General features: G+C 42.8%; 1 long non-coding RNA gene across 2 annotated transcripts; it reads left to right on the forward strand.

Moving 5' to 3' along the window:
• The first annotated feature begins 5,882 nt into the window (after nt 1-5,882).
• Nucleotides 5,883-7,436, forward strand: LOC139028661 (uncharacterized). Of its 2 annotated transcripts, none has more exons than XR_011480872.1 (3): nt 5,883-5,942; nt 5,977-6,090; nt 6,398-7,436. It is a non-coding gene; the product is annotated as an uncharacterized lncRNA (long non-coding RNA). The 2 variants fall into 2 exon arrangements; XR_011480871.1 differs by having other exon boundaries at nt 5,977-6,016.
• Nucleotides 7,437-8,413: the final 977 nt, after the last annotated feature.

Genomic DNA, 8,413 nt, shown 5'->3' on the forward strand with positions numbered 1-8,413 from the left:
CAACAACAAAAAATCTATATGATGACGTTGAATCAACATGGGAAAAAAAGGGAATTTTGTATTTTTTTTCACCTAACTTTAGGGCGACAGGTAGCCTAGGGGTTAGAGCGTTGGGCCAGTAACCGAAAGGTTGCTGGATCGATTCCCTGAGCTGACAAGGTAAAAATCTGTCGTTCTGCCCCTGAACATGGCCGTTAACCCACTGTTCCCCGGGAGACCGTCATTGTAAATAAGAATTTGTTCTTAACTGACTTGCCTAGTTAAATAAAATGTAAAAAAATTAAATCCATATTTTTTTTCGTTTTCACGATGAATTCAGGTTAGTTGACAACTCAACCAAATATAAATGAAAACTAGATGTTGATCTGACGTCCATGCCCAGTGGGTAGTTTGTAGTTTTAAGTTGAGGAGGTGGGGAAAGCAAATCCTCAGTTAAAGTAAGGGATCCCATTCTGGTCTGTATTATAAGAAAAAGCTGTGAGAGGCGAGCCAGTCTAGTGGTTCTCTTTAGTCCATCTTGCTGTGCTGCTTCACCAGTTTCACTGGTTGTTATCATTTGAAGAGGCTAACCAATGTCACATCCCAACAGCTGTGTGTATTGATAGTGAACAGTAGAAATACTGCCTATACGTGGCAGTGGGAAGTCTTTTTCTGATGCCTCTCTGGTATTGTGTGCCTAAAGATAGAAGGCCTCACACACAGTGACACATGCAAACACACASAGCATGCTGCCTTTATGTCCTCTACAGATAATCCGAGAGAGAGACCAGGTCCAACTCTACACGGCAGCAATCCCAACTTTTGCCAGGACCCTGAAGGACGTCACCCTCAACCGTAGCCCCAGCACTTCACACAGGAGCAACAGAGCAACGAGCACCCCGCCCAGACCAGCGAGACACCCTCCCTGACCTGTAAGACCTACTCCTGAAGGACCTGCACCGAGAAAACCCACGCCAAGAGGACCTACACCAGAACACAGCGTCACCAGCCACACCCCAACCAGCTAAGACCACCCCAAGCAAACCCTGGCCACACCCTATATAGGCCCCCCCATATCAGAACTATGCCCCTTCTGCCCACCCAATGCCCCTGCGGCAAGGACCTCAACATGACAGCAAGGACATATGCCCAGGCCGTGAGCAGAGCAGCAAGCCCAACCCCACTGTTACACCCACACAAGCCCCATCCTGAGACCTAAGAGGTATGTATCATGCTCTGCTCACACCTAGTGTGATGGTCCGGGCCTAAACCACACAAAAACAACACTAGACACTATGGAACACAAAGCTTTTACTATCTCATCCTAGATTATACAAGGTCTGAGTTCATCTGCCTTTGGCCTAAAGAGCAGGCACCAAGACTTCATCAAATAATTTGAAAATACAGACATTGTCATCCTACAAGAAACATGGTATAAAGGAGACGGACCCACTGTTTGCGCTCTAGGTTCCAGAGAGCTGGTAGTCCCATCCACCAAACTACCAGGTGTGAAACAGGGAACCAGTGGGGTTATGCTAATTTGGAGACCTAACCCACTCTATTAAATTAGTCAAAACAGGAACATTTTACATCTGGCTAGAAATCCAAAAGGAAATTATCTCAACAGAGAAAAATGTCCTCATGTGTGCTACCTATATCCCCCCACTAGAATCCCAATACTTTAATGAAGACAGCTTCTCCATCCTGGAGGGGGAAATCAATCATTTCCGGGCCCAGGGACACGTACTAGTCTGTGGCAACCTAAATACCAGAACTGTACAAGAACCTGACACCCTCAGCACACAGGGGGGACAAACACCTGCCTGGAGGTGACAACATTCCCTCCCCCATATGCCCCCCTAGACACAACTATGACAAAATATCCAACAAAAACAGGTCACAACTCCTGCAGCTCTGTCACATGCTGGGTATGTACATAGTCAATGGTAGGCTTCGAGGGGACTCCTATGCTAGGTACACTTATAGCTCATCTCTTGGCAGTAGTACTGTAGACTACTTTATCACTGACCTCAACCCAGAATCTCTCAGAGTGTTCACAGTCAGCCCAGTGACACCCCTATCAGACCACAGCAAAATCACAATCTACTTGAACAGAGCAATACTCAATCATGAGGCATCAAAGCCAACGGAACTGAGTAATATTAACAAATGCTATAGATGGAAGGAAAGTAGTGTGGAAACATACCAAGAAACAATTAGGCAAAAACAAATTCAATCCCTTTTAGATAGCTTCCTGGACAAAACGTTCTACTGTAATAGTGAAGGTGTAAACTTGGCAGTAGAAAACCTAAACAGCAAGGAGTCATCATGCCAGGTAGTCCTGAACCATGGTCCTAGGGCTCAGGTCCTCCGAGAGAGAGAAAGAAAGAAAGAGAGAATTAGAGAGAGCATACTTAAATTCACACAGGACACCGGATAAGACAGGAGAAGTACTCCAGATATAACAGACTGACCCTAGCCCCCCGACACATAAACTACTGCAGCATAAATACTGGAGGCTGAGACAGGAGGGGTCATCTACGTAACATTGCAAAAATCAGAAACTTTCTGTTAAAAAATGATGCAGAAAAATATATCCATGCTTTTGTTACTTCTAGGTTAGACTTAACAGTAAATCTCAGTAAGACACAAATAATGGTCTTCCAAAAAAGGTCCAGTTGCCAGGACCACAAATACAATTTCCATCTTGACACCGTTGCCCTAGAGCACACAAAAAACTATACATACCTCGGCCTAAACAGCAGCGCCACAGGTAAATTCCACAAAGCCATGAACGAGCTGAGAGACAAGGCAAGAAGTGCCTTCTATGCCATCAAAAGGAATCGGATGGGGCCACAGTGTCGCCTGACCCCTCCTGTCTCAGCCTCCAGTATTTATGCTGCAGTAGTTTATGTGTCGGGGGGCTAGGGTCAGTTGGTTATATCTGGAGTACTTCTCCTGTCTTATCCGGTGTCCTGTGTGAATTTAAGTATGCTCTCTCTAATTCTCTCCTTCTCTCTTTCTTTCTCTCTCTCTGAGGACCTGAGCCTAGGACCATGCCTCAGGACTACCGGGCATGATGACTCCTTGCTGTCCCCAGTCCACCTGGCTTTGCTGCTGTTCCAGTTTCAACTGTTCTGCCTGCGGCTATGGAACCCTGACCTGTCCACCGGACGTGCTACCTGTCCCAGACCTGTTGTTTTCAACTCTCTAGAGACGGCAGGAGCGGTAGAGATACTCTTAATGATCGGCTATGAAAAGCCAACTGACATTTACTCCTGATTATTATTTGACCATGCTGGTCATTTATGAACATTTGATACATCTTGGCCATGTTCTGTTATAATCTCCACCCGGCACAGCCAGAAGAGGACTGGCTACCCCTCATAGCCTGGTTCCTCTCTAGGTTTCTTCCTAGGTTTTGGCCTTTCTAGGGAGTTTTTCCTAGCCGCCGTGCTTCTACACCTGCATTGCTTGCTGTTTGTGGTTTTAGGCTGGGTTTCTGTACAGCACTTCGAGATATTAGCTGATGTACGAAGGGCTATATAAAATAAACTTGATGATTTGATTTGATATGCCATCAAAAGGAACATAAAATTTGACATACCAAATGGCAAAAAATACTTGAATCAGTTATAGAACCCATTGCCCTTTATGGTTGTGAGGTCTGGGGTCCGCTCACCAACCAAGAATTCACAAAATGGGCCAAACACCAAATTGAGACTCTGCATGCAAAATTCTGCAAAATATCCTCTGTGTACAACGTAAAACCCCAAATAATGCATGCAGAGCCGAATTAGGCCGATACCTGCTAATGATTAAAATCCAGAAAAGAGCTGTTAAATTCTACAACCACCTAAAAGGAAGCGATTCCCAAACCTTCCATAACAAAGCCATCACCTACAGAGAGATGAACCTGGAGAAGAATCCCCTAAGCAAGCTGGTCCTGGGGCTCTGTTCACAACAACAAACAGACCCCACAGAGCCCCAGGATAGCAACACAATTAGACCCAACCAAATCATGAGAAAGCTAAAATATAATTACTTGACACATTGGAAGGAATTAACAAAAAAACTGAGGAAACTAGAATGCTATTTGGCCCTAAACAGAGAGTACACAGTGGCAGAATACCTGACCACTGTGACTGCCCCAAACTTAAGGAAAGCTTTGACTATGTACAGACTCAGTGAGCATAGCCTTGCTATTGAGAAAGGCCGCCAAAGGCAGACCTGGCTCTCTCGAGAAGACAGGCTATGTGCACACTGCCCACAAAATGAGGTAGAAACTGAGATGCACTTCCTAGCCTCCTGCCCAATGTATGACCATATTAGAGACACATATTTCCCTCAGATTACACACATCCACAAAGAATTCGAAAATAAATCAAATGTTGATTAACTCCCATATCTACTGGGTGAAATACCACAATGTGCCATCACAGCAGCACGATTTGTGACCTGTTGCCACAAGAAAAGGGCAACCAGTGAAGAACAAACACCATTGTAAATACAACCTATATTTATGTTTATTCATTTCCCTTTTTGTACCCTAACTATTTGCACATAATATGACATTTGACTTGTCTTTATTCTTTTGGAACTTTTGGGAGTGTAATGTTTACTGTTCATTTTTGTTTATTTCACTTTTGTTTATTATCTACTTCACTTCCTTTGGCAATGTTAACATATATTTCCCATGCCTATAAAGCCCTGATAGAGAAAGACAGAGAGAGAGAGAGAGAGAGAGAGAAGAGAAAGAAAAGGACAGAGAGAGAGAGAGAGAGAAAGACAGAGAGAGAGAAGAAAGAGAGAGAGAGAGAAAGAGAGAGAGAGAGAGACAGAGAGAGAGAGAGACAGAGAGAGAGAGAAAGACAACAGAGAGAGGAGAGAGAGATAAAGACAGAAGAAGCGAGGCGAGAGAGAAGGACAAGCAGAGAGAGAGAAAACAGAGAGGAGAAAGACAGAGAGAGAGATTTGAATGCCAGTCTGCTGAGAGAAGGTTCCATCCCTTAACAGTATAATGCTGTAGAACTCCATTCAGTCAATGTCATCTAAAACACCCACCTGAATGTGTGGACCAAATATGTAGGGCTATATACTGTATGTATTCCTTCTAGCTGATGTATTGTGTGTTTTCAAACTGAACAATAGATAGCACACTGTGGTTGAATGTGCAGTTAGATTAGCAACACAATATTTGATTTAATACCCATGTCCTCAGCAGGATAAAGCCTTTGGCAAAAAACATAAAGTGCTGGAAAATGGTACAGTACAATAGCCCACCATATGATACTTCCGATGGTTGCACAGTAGAACCGCGTCCTATACCACCGGTGGGAATCACTGCAGTAGAACACTCAGATTGAACTCAACAATGGTGTTACCGCGGTCCGGCGACCGTATATTAGTACCATTTTCAACTAGCTCACAGTCTCACGCTAGAATTAGACATTCAATCCATGTTTCGCAAACGTCAAATATGAAAGCCTTTAAGTTAGATTTAGGCATTAACTCTGTATTTTAGGTTAGGGTTAAGTTCAGTAATGATCTCTGAAATCTGAAGGTTAGGTATTAATCTGAATGGTTAGGGTAAGGGTGTAAGGATAGGTTTAACTCAATGGTAGGGTAAGGGTTAAGGTTAGGTATTAACTCTGAATGGTTAGGGTAAGGGGAAGGTTAGGTGTTAACTCTGAATGGTTAGGGTAAGGTATAGTTAGGTATTAAACTCTGGAATGGTTAGGGTAAGGGTTAAGGTTAGGTATTAACTCTGAAATGGTTAGGTAAGGGTTAAGGTTAGATTAACTCTGAATGGTTAGGGTAAGGGTAAGGTTAGGTTTAACTCTGAATGGTTATAAGGGTTAAGGTTAGTATTAACTCTGAATGGTTAGGGTAGGGTTAAGTTAGTATTAACTCTGAATGGTTAGGGTAAGGGTGAAGGTTAGGTATTAACTCTGAATGTTAGGGTAAGGGTTAAGTTAGTATTAATCTGAATGGTAGGGTAAGGGTTAAGGTTAGGTATTAACTCTGAATGGTTAGGGTAAGGGTAGTTAGGTATTAACTCTGAATGGTTAGGGTAGGGTTAAAGTTAGGTATTTAATCTGAATGGTTAGGGTAAGGGGTAATAGTTTTATTGAATGTTAGTAGGTGTGAAGGTAGGTATTAACTGTGAATGTTAGCGGTTAGGGTTAAAGGTTAGGTATTACTCTGAATGGGTAGGTAAGGGTTTAAAGGTTAGTATTAACTCTGAATGTGTTAGGGTAAGGGTTAAGGGTTAGGTATTAACTCTGAATGCGTTAGTGTTAGACGGTGGTAAGGTTAGGTATTAACTCTGAATTGGTTAAGGTTAGGTATTAAAAGGTTGAGATATCTGGTTAGGGTAAGGGTTAAGTTAGCGTATGTAATTAATTTGAAAGGTTAGGTAAGGGTTAAAGTTAGGTATTAACTCTGAATGGTTAGGGTAAGGGTTAAAGTTAGGTATTAACTCTGAATGGTTAGGGTAAGGGTTAGGGTAAGGGTTAAGGTTTGGGATAGGCTTAAAACAAAAATCTCAAAACAACTTTCTATCTCTGGATTCTGACATGCAACCTTTGGCACCAGAGGCAGATGCTTACCCCCATCCGCCATCCCGGTCCACAAGACCAAAACTTATTTGAAGGTAACAGCACTCACTGTTGTCCCAAGTAGCCGGTTTCCACATCATCTCTCGACGTCCTCAGACATGGATGGATGTCTAATACTGACTTGTATCACGGGTGACCTAGCTGACCATTTTGGGATTGTTCAATTAAAAGATGGAACATTTATAGAATTGGATTAAAGGAAGGTTGGACAGAAGGAGAAGGCTGAGCCCTACTCATCTTTATAATTAAAAACTTTTTTTTTTTTTTTTACCTCAGTTTATTTTAGTAAATACTTTAACACTTATTTTTCTTAACTGCATTGTTGTTTAAGGGCTTGTAAGTAAGCATTTCACTGTAGGGTCTACACCTGTTGTATACGGCGCTTGTGACACATAACATTAGATTTGATTTTGATTTGATTTGTCTGTGCCTTAAGTCCTGCAGGTTACACAACAACCAGTAGATGGTGCTGTCCACTGTCTGCAGATATACTGTATCTGTCTCTAAAGTGTTTGTGTGTGAGGATTCATGCATTTGCTCACTCATATCTGTGTGGTTGTGTGTGTGTTTGGGATTCAACTATTTGAGGGCACATTTTGAAGTTTTCTTCTTTGCGATGTGAGATAGGCAGAGCTTTTTCCAGTGTTGGATGTCAGAGGAGGAGGACTGCACGGAGACTGGCTTTAAGAGAGAGCTGCTCTCAAGTGCCTGTGGTGAGCCAGCACTTCAGAGGAGGAGGACTTGGAGCTAAACTCTTCTCTGTTGGGGAGACTGGTTTTAGGAAGGAAGGTTGAACAGTTCCCTGCTTATCTCTCTCTCTCTGCTCATCCTAGTTAAATAAAGGTTAAATAAAAAAATAAAAAATCCTCTGCATTTAACTCCATCTGTCTCATTCTAAAACTCTCMTTCGCTCTCTTTCTCTCTCATTCAACCCCTCTCTCTCCCCTGCTGTCTCTACCTCTCTCATCCTCTCATCCTACCCTCTGTCAGCAGCCCCATACCCATGATCCCTCTGGCCCTGAGGAGCATCTGCCCCCCCACACCATATGCCCTGTGCCTCTGAGCCAGGCCCCCTAACTCTGCAGCCAATCACTTATTCAACAGCAACATGAATTAACAATAGTTCATTTTCCATTCCACCAACAATCTGACGTCTAATCTAATCTTAGTCCTGAACTGCTTCTGCCTAGATGAGCCCGGTTACATCACACAAACACACTGCCACTAAGACAAGATACTAGAGGCTGACGATGGCTGCCAGAGCCGTGAATTTGGGCCCTGCTTTAAAGGGAATGGACAGGGAAAACTGCATTTATATTGAATTTAATTTACATTTGAACTAAAGCAGATCTCATTACTATCACCAAAGTCTGAAAAATCTATATTATTGCTCTGTCTGTTAAGCTGTATCTGAAAATCCAATCACGTGGCATGAGTCTCGGAGGTACCCAAAGTTGATCACAAGAGTGCCACTTGCAGGGCACATTTTGAGCGCGTCGAGAATCTGCTGCACAAAAAAATGGGGTATGCCAAGTTTCTTATACTGAAGCACAATGCAGTTCCACTGACAGTCCCAGCAGCAAGCGTGGATCACCATGAACCGTTAAGTAACTAGCTAACATAGAATAGTAGAGATGATCTAGGTAGCTAACTTTAACTCATTTATTTGTCAACTCATTTATTTGTCAATGTTAGCTAGCTAGCTAGCTGTTAGGCAAGCTAGCTGTTAGCCAAATATCTGACTAAAGAGAATGTTTTACAATCATATTTTTGCGCATCTGTTTTGCTGCATAACAGATTGAGGTCGGATTGTA

The sequence above is a fragment of the Salvelinus sp. IW2-2015 genome, linkage group LG2 (assembly GCF_002910315.2).
Source record: "Salvelinus sp. IW2-2015 linkage group LG2, ASM291031v2, whole genome shotgun sequence".
Taxonomy (NCBI): domain Eukaryota; kingdom Metazoa; phylum Chordata; class Actinopteri; order Salmoniformes; family Salmonidae; genus Salvelinus; species Salvelinus sp. IW2-2015.